Here is a 13,772-nt window from a genome sequence, read left to right on the forward strand (position 1 = left end):
TCTGCCCCATTGACGACAACTCTCTGACTTCAAAGAAGAAAGAGGAAGAGGCAACAGAGCATTTTTGAGAGGTTTTTCCTTGCTTTGCAGCATTCATTAATAATGAGAGGAGTAACTTGCAGCAAGGGTTTATTCCAGTTGAGGCAGCAGGGACCCTGCATTACTGGGATTGTTTTTGCGTGTGCGTGGTGTCACAGGGACATGTCATCCGGCTACATTTGCTGCAGATCCCATGTGTGGGCTGGAGAAGCATCTTACTTGGACTCATTTCTATTGTTTAAATTAAAGACAATGTTTACCTACCTGGCACGAACAGAAATAGGATAATTTGGGGGAGAGAAAGGGAGAGAGAAGAGAAATGCTCACACGGTTTCACATAGATAAGAATAAAAGGTGCATTCATTGTTTACCCCTCGTTAAAAAAGACCAGGTTTGTTTTAAGCCTAAAAAGGAAACTATTTGGTAAGAACACTAACTAAAACTTTTTTCTTTTTTTTAAAAACAACACAGCGCCGTGGTTCTGGATGGAAAAATTTATGCCACTGGTGGGATCGTTAGCAGCGAAGGACCTGCTCTAGGAAACATGGAAGCCTATGACCCTAAAACAAATACGTGGACACTTCTACCAAATATGCCCTGCCCTGTTTTTCGACACGGCTGTGTAGTAATCAAGAAGTACATTCAGAGCGGCTGATGTTACCCAGGAGTTGGATGGAGAACTGTTTGTACCTGTGGAAAGCAGGCAAGAAGAATACTACTACTTAAGAAACAAAAGCAGCAAAGCCAGCCAGTGAACATATTGCTCTAAAGTCTTGAATAGTGTCTACATTGAATGTAGAAAAATCATCCTCACCTTTTGGTGAACAAGGAGCAGAGAGCTCCGTGCTATGTAAGATATTGTAACTTAATAATACAAGGGTGTCACTAGATGTTATAGTGGCACTTGTTCTGGATGTCGGCTTTTGGTCAACCCAGGTGCAATAGAATTTCACATATTTTTTAAGCTGGGGAAGAGAGGAAGAAAAAATAATCTGCATTTTACTTTAGAGCTCAAGCTTGATTCTTAAAATAACCATGCAGATTAGTTTTACTATTACACTTCAGGCATCAATCTATTTGAAAGGTCAAAGTGTCCTTACCACTTTGATTCCTACATTTGTTTTTAACAAATACATGCTTTTCAATACCAATGACTGAGAGGAATCTTGTGTGACAGATGGCTTATGTTGATGTCAGTCTTCCATCGGATCAAACGCATCTTTCGGTCCTCTAGAGGAGAGCCCAGAAGGGGGGGTGAGGTGGGGACTGGGGAGAACAACAATTGGTAATAAATTCCATGTAAAACAAAGGTGGAGGAGAAAAAAACAAAAGTCGGTGGGGCTGGATGAGTTTCTGCTCCCAGTGATACTTGTGTGGGCACGTGTGGTCATGCATTTGGGGGGAGGGCTTCGAAACCTTTTCCTCCCATTTTCCACTGATGAGCAAACTTGGCAGTGCTCAATTCCCATAACACAAAACGAAAATGGTTTTGATTCCCAAGGCATTCTCCTGATAAAACCCCATTTCACTTCCAACTGGGATTAAAACACATGGCGTAGGGTGGGATTTCCACCTTTGCATCAAATGGAGAAGGTGCCTCTTGTTGTGGCTATGCGCTCCGTTTTGGCTCTCAACCAAAATTCCTGACATTGGGACATATGCCACTATCTTTTATGTAAAGTCTGAGAAGTTTTTTTTATTTTATTTTTCAAGTTTCTCCATAGGTGTGGAAACCTTGTACTTCTCTACAGATTTTGAACATGCAGGTTTAAATCCCATGGTAGAAAAACGCATAGACTTAAGCCCAGTACAAGAGACTTAAAAATGATTACTATGTAGACTTGTAAGTATATGCACAGCACAGGGGTTATATTTTTATATATATTAAAATATTGTCTATCCAGAGAGCATTGTGATGTGGAAATTCTTTATAAATTTATACATAAAAGGATCAAGTGGGAGATGGACCGGGTAACACGGAGGGGGCAGAGGAAAATTCACGACTAGGCAGTAACCCCGAGCTACGGATTGTCTGATTTCTTTCCAAGTAGAGGGAAAAAAAAAAGTTGCCATACTTGCCTTTGCAGACTTGCATCCCAAATGCCATGCCAGTAATTCAAGGAGGGTCCTGGACAGGGCGTGGGTGAGATCTTACCATTATTATCTAGTTAAATTTCATACCAAATACGCTAGCCTTTTTATACAGAGGGAGGTCTGCCTACAGCGTTGGGGAAATCAATGCAGATGGTTAGCTAATCATCTTATTTTATTAATAATCGTTTATAAAATAAAAGAAAAAAAATGAAATTTGTATCTTGCAGTATTTAAAGTGCTCAAGTCAGCTGAGTCAAGCTAGAGCGTGACTCAAGTCTCTCATTTTGACAGTGAGGTTCCAGCCTTTGTTATGCAGTTGTTTTATTTATTCTTTGAAGAAAAAAAAAAAAAAGAAGCACAACAAAATTATATACTAGTATGTCATTTAAACTATTTATGTCAAACAGGGTGCAAGTGTGAACCTAAAGATTGGAGCACAAGTTTCTAACTGCCTGGGGCAGGACTAATTTTAGTGTTGGTGTGTGTCTACCTCCAAAGGAGGTGCTACCTGTCAGCAAGACCTAAACACATGCAACATTTCCAATTTAGCTTATTTCTTCATTTCTCACACTGGAACAAAACTGGCTATTTCTGTGAATAATATTAAAAACAGGGTTATCTGTAATGGTATTGTATATAGTTTATGTTTACTGTTAAGTTCTTGTTATATTATAATAAATATATTTATAGATCTAGATCCAGCATCCAGATTGGATTAATTTTGTCACGACCGAACAAGAAACAATGCTGCATGAATGGTGACCTCAGAGCTCATCTCAGCTGTGAATGAAAATGTGTTCATTCCAGCCAGCTTCTCTTGCCACCCCAAAAGTGTATGGCTAATATTTAAATCCATGGTAGCTTCCAAATTACTTCTATTCTCCTTTCAAAAAAAGAAAAGTTACTAGAAATTATTTGGGGATTTTATTCAGCAAAATTGTTTCTTCGTTTTCCCAAACTTACTGTAAGGATAAAAAGGGCTCAAGATAGTTTAGGAAACCATCTCGACAAAAATAGCTTTTGTTTGTCTGGTTTTTACTTTGTTTTAAAGGAAAGTTGGGGTTTGTACTGCACTAAAAATGAACGCCACTTGTGCCCTACAGTCAAAATTCCTTCATATCCAGAGCGGGAGCTCTGTCCCTCGCTGGGCACATCTTTCAGAGAGCACTTCAGCACAACCACTCGCGTGGTTTCTTTGATGTTTAATGAGGGTGTCCTCTAGTAGTTGTAAAACTGGACACGGAACAAAGATGAGCCAAATAGAACCAGTCTCAAATGCCACCACAGTGGAACATTTCAGCTGAATCTTCAGAGGTGTGTCTGTTCTACATGTTAACAGGAAGAATTTAACGTACATTGAAATTGCCTCCGGTTCTTAGAGAGTACCTCTACATATGTATTTAAGGGTGTGAAGAGCAGACTTTAAACATTTTAGTTTAGGTTTAGTGGCTCAGGTTGAACAGCCTGTGAAGATTAGGAAAAGCCTTGCAATTCACTATTACACAACCACGCTGCAATAACCCAGACCAAGCGGAATGAGTTGCCAACCTTTTCATCAACGCGCCGCAGAGATCTCTTACTCAGCACTAGTCAATAATACGTGGTAGGATGAGCAAGACACAGGCTATTTGCTTTACTTGTATGGGGAAATTATTTTAGTTCCCCTCTGGGAAGCTGGCTGACCGCTTTTGCCAAACAAATCACATGCACGTATCTGCTCAGAGATTCTTCCTTTTAAAAGAAATTTTGGGGACAGGTTGGCTCAGCAGCCCAGCAACGACCAAACCACTTTTGTTCACTGGTTTGACTCTCCCTTGGCTCACCTGAGAAGGAGCGTGATCTCCGAACGGGGCCATTCACTGCGTTCAGGTAATCACCTCCCCTTGACAATTTACCCAAGTCATTCACTTTTCTCCCGGTGTCTCATCTAGTGGCAAACACTGTACTAATAAAACCTCGGCAGCCCTGTCTTTTAATTAACTGCAGCTAGGTGTTAAGGCTGAGCTTAGCACAGCGCAATTGGAGCAAGTTAATTAGAGCGTTCGTTACACTTCAGCTTGCCCTTGGTGAAGCCCAGACAAGCTGAACACCGGCACAAACACCCGCGTCCCGCAGCCACAGGGATCAGTCGGGAGAGGAGCTGCAGCCCCGGCTCCTGTCTGACTTCCCGAGTGCCGCTGTGGTTCAGTCAGCAGAGGACAAAGGCACAACCTGCTTCAAGTAGTTGCCCACCCGCCCGGCTTCTCACAGAGAGTTCCTCAGAAAAAAAACTAGAACCAATCCTGAAGCTTTTCTCCACTGTCTTGAATAAAGAGGCAAGGTCTCAGAACCCTACTGCCTCCTCATCACCAACCAGGAAAGGACTTGACAGTATGTAATATAACATAAAATAGTATGATAGGGGATAAACCTACAAACAGCACACGGAGTAAAGTCCCAGCAGGCTGCAACCTGTGCCAGGTCTGTAGGAAGAAGATGACTTCGTATCAACTTGGACATTTTTACAGCTTGTCATGCTAATAACAAGCTTTTTAAATTGGACAAGACCCTGAAGCTCACCCCTTAATGCCTTCTTTCCCATTTCAAGCCGGCTCCAAAACAGGAGCTGAAACATGCTTTCAGCTGAAGTGGAGATGCCAGTACTTACAGAAAAGCGGCAGTAAGTTCCCATCATCGGTGAGTGTTCTGGGTTGATAACTTCAGACTGCAGAAAAAGCCAGGAAGAAAATGGTCTGGAGGGAAGCAGATGGATGTGTCTCAGGCACAGTGTTTCCATCACTCATTACATTAAGCTGGACAGCGATACCAGAACAGAAACACCGTTTTTCCTCTGAAAAGCCAGTCTGTTTGAGGCATGATTAAACATTCACTGAGTTAGAATTCATGAAAGCAAGAGCTGCCATCATAGGCTCCTCAGCCAAGCTGCACAAGCATGACAAGCAGGCCAGCACGTCTCCAATTGCTGGAGATTGGGAACAAAAAAGAATCATAAAATCATTTGGGCTGGAAAAGACCTTTAAGATCATGAAGTCCAACCGTCAACCTAGCAATGCCAGGTCCACCACTAAACCATGTCCCTAACGACCATATCTACATATCTTTTAAATACCTCTCCAGGGATGGTGACTCCACCACTGCCCTGGGCAGCCTGTTCCCAGTGCTTGACAACCCTTTCATTGAAGAATTTTTCCCCAATATTCACTCTAAACCTCCCCTGGCACAAACTGAGGCTGTATCTTCTCATCCCATCATTTGCCACTTGGCAGAATAGACTGAGCCCCACCTCACTACAGCCTCCTTTCAGGTAGTTGTAGAGACCAATAAGGTCTCCCGTCAGCCTCCTTTTCTCCAGGCTAAACAAGTCCAGCTCTCTCTCTGTTGCTTCTCAAAAGACTTGTTATCGAGATCTTCTACCAGCTTTGTTGCCCTTCTCTGGACACGCTCCAGCACCTCAATGTATTTCTTGTAGCGAGGCACCCAAAACTGAAAGCCGAAGACTACCCTGTAAAATGATTGCCTTTGCCAGTCACTGGTGTTTTTTCCCTTTGCTAACATTACCTTCAGTAATCCCTGTTTAGCTAGCAGCTTTCTTAAAGAGTAACACTTCCCGATTTTCTTTATCTTAACAAATTCTACTTCAATCGGTAGCAGCGTAACACAGAATTAAATGCTTTGGCTCAGTTATTGACTGGGAGAGAAGGAAGCTCCAGTGCTGTCACCAAGCCAAATCTGCCTCTGAATTTTTCATTAGTGGTGGTCTATACAATGAAAGGCTGCCTGCTGGTTTTAATTTCATCATCTGTTATTTTTTGAACAGCATTCTCTTTTCCTTCGGAGTTCATATCCCAGATTGTACACAGCAAGATTCAGACTGGCAATGGTATCAAACTCTTCTTCCATGACCTGTACAGAGAACAGCACGAGTAAAACTGCTTTTTTAATACCTTGACAAGCAACTTCAGCTTGTATCATGTAAGCAAATTAATGAGACTGTGATGACAACACAGGCTAAGTTGAAGATTGCTTAAAGTCATCCTCACACCACAGGCAATGCACACGCTTTCCCTGTCATCCAGCGTCAGTGACCTTTTCTCATGTGTTTGTGGCTGAAGAGCAGACACCTAAGGAAGGTCACCAGTTACACTCCTACATAAGCTTAGTCTTCCCACCTCATTAAAAAAAAAAAACAACAGATAAAAAAATAATAGCTCTTACAGCTAGCAAGGAACAATTTTTCTCCACATCTTGGGAACTTAAAAAAAGCTGTCCCTAATTTCTAATACGATGTCCTTGTGCTGGAGGACTAAGGGCTGGTGAACTGAACTGAGAAGGTGACATTTAAGTCTGAAGAGTATATTGAGTGTTACACTCTAACTTACGCACTGTCCCTCCACTTGAGTAAAAAAGCACACCTAAATTTCCATGCCTACTGGAATTTCTGTAGCCACTGTTTCCATTAAAAGAGATTGTCTTTTAAGAAGTTATTTACTTCCATGTCCAATGAATTCAGTAGTGCCTCATTACTTGTTAACACCAAGTTCCATTTTACCTGCTTCAATTTGCGCTCAGCTTTTCTGCAAGCTGCCTGTTTATGTGCTGGAACACAGAAATGCCACACACAGCCTTGCCAGGGAAAATGCAAAGTGGAACTGTGGCAGGGAGTGCTCAGGAATGGTTCACCTTTCTGTTTTCTCTTTGGCAAGAGGTATCCCCTATGGGGATTAAGACGTCCTGACTGCAAGCTACCTGGCGAAGGAATCAGACTTTCCCTAGGGGGTAAGGGTCTTTCAAATTCAGGAGGCAACCTAACACTCAATCATCTCCAAAAGCCGAGAAGTCTCTGCCCTGCTCACATCAAATTTTAATAACACCTGGGTATTTCAGAAAGAGTGCCGATAATGTGACAGTTATCAAAAGGGCAAGTGAAATGACTGGGTAATTACAAGGCATTCACCTGACATCAATCCCAAGTAAAAATGGAAAGATGATATCTAACTAAACTGATCAGGAATCGAAGAGATAAGAATGAATACGATGATTTTCTAGAAAATCAGCTGTATCACACAAACCTGATCTCATTCTCTTGACAGGATTACGCATTTGATTGATAAGGTAATAGATTTTCAACAGCATGTGACAAAATACTTCAACTTTCTCGTGGCACAGTATTCAGACAGCAAATTTAAACAGGCTAAGAATAGGCAGATTAATTGAGGAATATCTAATCTCAATTTGGTATTATCAGAGTATTTCTAATGAGGGATCTTCTACTTCCACAGTTCTTGAAGGACAATATTGACATAAATCACTAGTCACAGACGGCTGGAAACGGAGATTAGCAGAGCAGAAAGCAGTGAGGAGCAAACAAGCCAGCCGTGCTGTGCCAGCTCCTCTGGCTGGCTGGGACCCCTAGAACAAAACTTCTTTTCCTAAAGCTAAGCAGGACCTCAGAGAGGTGAGAACTGGGAAGGTTGACATTCAGGATGATGAACAGCATCATGAAAAGCTGCAAGTGTGAGAAGAGTCAAGCAACAAGAGCTCCCAGCCCAGTTCCATGGCATAAAGGGATTAAATTGATTTTTGGACGTGTAAAAAGGGGAGCAGCGAGCAGGAATCAGTGATTTTTAGCTCTCTCTATGGCACTGGTGGGACCAATGCTGGGATATCACATCAATTTCCTCTGTGAACAAACGTTTTAGAAGATGTTGAAAAATTGACCTACTGCCAAAAAGAGCCACAAAATTGACTTAAAGGCTGGAGAAAATGCAGTGAAAGCCATAAAGAGCTCATTCTGCTCAGAGAAAAAGAAGACTGAAAGGCTGCGTGATCGCAGCGCATTAGTATCTACATGGAGGGTGGGGGAAAAAAAATCAACGTATAAAAAGTCCAGAACATGAAAGAGAAGACAAGAAGCAGCTCCTGGAAGTAGAAGCTGGACTAAAACAAATGGGGACTAAGGCACGTGTTTCTACCCACAGCTTAACCACTTGATGAAATGCTCAAAGAGCAGGGTAGACGTACGAGTTCTGCAGCTCAAGACTAGACGCCCTTCTTGAAAAGGCTGTTCAGCCGCACAGAAGTCAGCAGACCCTGTGCACACACAAGATTAAATTTTATGTGCCACAGCATTCAACGCTGTTTTCTGTTGACATTATTCTCCATGAATAAACCCAAATTTTGGTCACAAACTCCTGAACATTTAAATCTTCGTTAGGCGTCAGTTCATTTCTATTTCCAAAATTTACTCTCACATATTGAAAAGATTAAGGCTAAAAGTTATGCTTGTACTTTCATGGCTGTCCTCCGAATTTTGTGAAAAGGCACCTTTTTAGTTTTAACAAAGCTTTCTGCCTTTGAAACATATTTTTAACTTTAGAGCAAGACTCCAAAGCATCTAACTCCAACGTAAAGGCTAGACATGAATTTTAAACCAGTTACATCTCCAGTACTTCATGAACACAGTCTTACGTGCCTGTATTTCTGATACTTAAAATGTTTACACAAAACAGCAATTTACTACTAAATTGATCTGAATCATCATATACAACGTGACTATTCACACTGTATTTCCTTTATCTCACTAAACCTTTTGTAACGTCACAAAGAATGCAGTGGACATCTCTTCAGAACTCATTTCAGAATTACGTTCATCTGAAACTGGAAATAAGACTGGCAATTTGCCCTTCGTTAGCACCAAAATCACCGTTCTTCCAGGGTAGCCTCCAAACAGAGAAGGGATTCTACAGCGTGTAACAAAATTGGCAAGACCTTTATGACGGACCTAGAGCAAGAGTTCTGGAGACAACAAATAGTTCCTTAACTAAAACAACATCATTTTCTTTTCCTTCTACAGCAGAACTATTCAATTTCTTACCAAATTAATTTATTCCCATTTTAACTTTTTTTCTAGGATGAATTAATCTTCTCTATTTCGGTCTCTGTTTTATCGCCTTTGCTGAATAAATACTTCAAAGACAGCCCTTCTGAAACCTCCCCAAATCTTTTCTTCCACCCAATCTAGAGTCCCAAAGTTGACAGGTCATCTTCTATGCACTCCTACTTCCCTAGAGACACAACTGAACACCTCTGAGTAACAGCACAACTCAATTTTTTATATTGGTGTAACAAGGTTTTTCATCACGGTAAGACTCACCTCCACAAAAAAAAAGAAAAGGGGATGACACTCCCAGCAGCCACCTCACGGTTCCTCTCCCAAATTGCCGACTGCTGACAGAAGGACATGAACAAAACACAGAGGGGAAACAAAAAACCTTAATCTGGATGGCCAAGTTTACACCAACATTCCAATAAAAGTAGTGAATCCGTTTTAAAGCTTAGCAGCTTATGATGTTTTTTAAAGGAAAAGGATTTTCTCTACTATTAAAGTAAGGCCAATACAGGAGAAGTCAAATGCATTCCTAAAATAAATGTAATTTAGCAACAGTCACAGACTGGCAGTAGGTTCAACTGAAATAGATGCCCTATGCAAATGATCATGCTGTAAAAAAAAAATTCCTCACCTAGAAATGGAATGAGGCTGAATTAATTAGTGTTAAAATTTATAATCCCTCATTTTTACATAATAGTTACATGATCACAAGTGATGCATAAAAGTAGGAGGGAAAAAAAATGAAGTATTTGACTTCATTAATCAGTTCCTAAGTTTACTGCTTTAGCTTGCTGAATTTATTCACATGCAGTGCTAGCTTAACACCCCACACATTACAGGTCCAAATCCAAATCCTAACCACAATACAGAACAAAAGGATCTCATTTTTCATTTATTTAAACAAATTGTCTGAGGAACTTCAGGGAGGAAACAGGATGTGCAGCACTGCAAATTGAAGGAAATATGGGAAATTGCATTTCGACACCACATCCAAAGCAGAAACCAGCAGCAGAAGCAAGCAGTGCTGAGCAGAACACTTCACAAATGTGAGAGTTGCACGAGCCTTTTAATAAGGTTTTATTAACTGCATGTATTCAATTAACTTTGACCAAAGTGCTTAAACAAGGAAGTTACAGCTTTTCAAAATGTGATGCAACCCAACAATTCCTCACCAGTTGTGCTTCTGAAGCACCACTCCATGTTCACTAAGTATTTCTACAACAAACCTTTTGTCAACACCCGAATAATGCAGAGTTTTCCCCATTTTCACTGATTATTTTTACAGCTACTGTCAGAAAACAGACCTGAAACTGTTCTTTCTGTTGATGTGGCCTTCACCACTCCCAAAGACAGCAACAGATACCCAAGACCTCACACCCTGTGTTCTTTACTCACACGCTGCAATGCCTTCGGATGGCATCAAGCACGAGTATCTTGCTGGTATCTCTGCAAGGTCATTCGGATCCAAACACCTCGCGTGACCACGCGGATCCAAAACGAGCCGAGGCTCTCACTGACCAATTTCATTACTGTATCTATACAGTAGTTTATAGAACAGATATTGGATTTCCTATCTAATTGTGCTTTCAGAGCTGCATAGAAAAGTGGAATTGGAGTCAGACATGAAGTAAATTACTACTACACCTTCTTCCTCAACTAGCCCTTTGCCCAGGAGCCCTGCAGTTTAAGGTACACAGAAAGGAAAAGAGGGAAACAAGCAGGTGTCTTCTGCATGCCACACATCGGGAGAGGCTGTGGCAGAGCTACAGAGCAGCTGCTCATACTCCGTTCCACATTACACACATCACACGCAGTTTATTAGTGCCAGATAAATTGCCAGGGAGTAAGATGTGGGTTGATTCTTCACTTGCACAACCTCTAGCAGCTCGCTCTCCTACACAACAATTATTTGGGGAAGGTAAGTAAAGAAATTCCGAGATAAATCAGAAGTTTATCTTAAAAAACAAACAAACAAAAAAATAACCTCCCCAAACCCCAACTTTAATAAACAGGAAAAAGATAGTTTCCTTAAAAAAAGATTCCAATGAGAAACTCTGATGTTACTTAGACACTGCTGCGCTAAAAGCAGTGCTGGGTGGTACTTGGCACCTGAACGTAAAACATTTTTCTACGCAGAGAGCGTAACTTCATAACAATTACCTTATTCACTCACCAACGTGCAATGCTAATTTCATTTTTCAGTCAAAATTAATCATAGAAGCTTTTTCTTCTTTAATGGACAAACACCAGAATCAAAATTCACAGATTAAACCGCTCAAAATACCTGAACAGCAAGATCCCAGAATAAAACAGCTGAATTGTGAACAGTTTGGTAGAAAAAACCCACCACACCTGAAATCAGCCTAGAGGCACCATTTCTTTTACATACATTTCTGAAGAAGCTAAAGTTGTGTTTTCTTGTCATCTTTATTCAAGTATTTCACAGCAGTTATATTACAAATTACAGTAAAATGTTCAAAATTTCCAGAAGTTCAAAAAAATTAAATAACTTACTTCAAACTAACGTAAAATGAAGTCAAAATGCAAAACATCAATTTAAACACAGTTCTGAATAAAACTATAGAATCCAAAATATACCATAGTTGATGAAGGAAGTCTACTTAATCCACGAAGTAGACACACATTAATGAAACCAAACGGGACTCCCCAATGTCTAAATAACCCGATGTACACGATACAAAAGATGCAAGTACAAGCCCAAATTCAAGCTTATGTTGTGATTACAAAATAAAATAAGAATAAAATAAATGACTATCAGCTGCAGGACCTGCCGTTCAGGAGACTGAAGGTAAAACCAGAGCTGACACAACAATTTAATCAAAAAAAAAGGGGAAAAAAAAAAAAGGAAGACAAGATATTACAAAAAAACAGTAATCCTATAAATACATTGGCATATGAAGAAATCAAGTAACAATACAGAGGACACAAAATGAAATTAAAAAAAAATAATCACAGGCGAGATTCAAGCTTGCAAATACAATGAACTCCATAAGCCATCAACTTCACCCACGAGCAACTCTATCATCTCCAAGAGAGCCCCACCAGCCCCAGAGAGGAACCTCCTTTCTTCTGGGCGCCCCCAGTCCACTGACCCCAGCACAAGGACTCACACCGGAGCTGATTTGCAATTTTCACAACAAGAAACGAGGAGAGGTCAATTTGTACAATTTGCTACGCGGCAAAACCAAAACAAAAACTGAAGACATACAAAGAGTAAACAAGTTTAGACCACATGGATAGGTTTTAAAACAGCTGTTTTAACGCTCTAACCACCAGACATCTGTAAAGGAAAACAAAAACTGAAGTGTGGTTATTTGGGCTAGGAAGGCGAGTACATCACTTCAGGTAAGCCGTCCGCGAGAACATCTGGCATCGTCCATTTTTCTCTGCAACAACACGGCAGCTCCTCAATTAGCAAAGTTGCCTCTTACGGTTTTTCCCCAATCAACAACTGACAGTAGAAATTTTCCTTTAGAAACTTGACTTTTTGAACGATTTTTAACGCTTGGCATCAGCTTAAACTTGCTTTTGACACTCACTGGTGACTAGAATTCTCAACTGTTTGAATTCATATAAATTTACTATCTTCTTAAAAAGGTATGCAGTTTTATCTTCCACAAGTGCTGCTGTTACTTGAACAAAAACTTCTTTGAGTAAGTGAAACTGGAATAAATATTTTTTAAAAATTCTGCAGCAAGAACCTGAGACTTGCAAAAACCCCTTTTATCAGAAACTTGCTACAAAAAATCTGCTACATTTTATTTAATCAAATCTTAAAGTTTGTAACAATTTCCATCAAAATACAAAATGCTGTTAATGTACCAGACACAAAAATATCTCAAACAGGTATGATGCTAATAAATACTAAACGAAACATGGAAAAAAATCTCATAATCAAATTCGAGATCAAAGAATCTCCTTGAAAACGCATTTTCTGCTTGTTTTTGTCGTTTTTTAATCGCACTTTCCCACCTTAAAAAATACAGTGTTTCTGCACAGGTCGCATTTAGAAGGTGTATCTAGACGCACAGGAACGCTTAAAACCTTTTTCTGCCGCTAGCTATGAAGAAAAGCAGCGGCATTCGGGGGAGAAAAAGATCTGCGAGAGAATTACGTTCACCCACAATATACAAAGCACTTTGGATTACTGCAGTAGCCCAAGGCCCGCGGGTTGTTTCTCTGCAGCACAAGACTACTGGGAGCCGGAGCGGTGGAGACAAGTACCTTAGCTTCCGTCTACACATGGGAGCAGAGCGATTACAGTCCTCCACAAACACTGTTGGTAACTTAAAATACAAAAAGCTGAGGTAGCTCAGTGTCTCTGCAGTACTCCGAGACTGGTTTCTCTAATTAAAAACTAATCACACTGTGTTGCATATTTCCGGAAAGACACTTTTCCGCAGCTACGTAGGGACAGTCACAATGAATGGTTTAACGACGGGAACACCGGCCAACTTCTCTAAAACGCTTTCCACGTAGGTCTGGAATAAATCGGCCCAGGCAATATCGTTAAGACTGAGCCTGGGACAAAACGTTACTTTTTCTTGAAACTGCGTTCTCTGCAGTTGCCAAAAAGGAAAGGTTTTGAACTATGGGATTCACACCTGGGAAACCTCGGTCCGAACAGATCAATCCGAAAGGCTGTCCGCCAATCCCCCCAACGTTAACGCGTGGCACGGACCGACTGGGGAAGCCTAGTTTAAGTTTCCTTGTGAGCTTGGGCTCCAGG

Source organism: Apaloderma vittatum, unplaced genomic scaffold (genome assembly GCF_000703405.1).
Source record: "Apaloderma vittatum isolate BGI_N311 unplaced genomic scaffold, ASM70340v1 scaffold12660, whole genome shotgun sequence".
Classification (NCBI taxonomy): Eukaryota; Metazoa; Chordata; class Aves; order Trogoniformes; family Trogonidae; genus Apaloderma; species Apaloderma vittatum.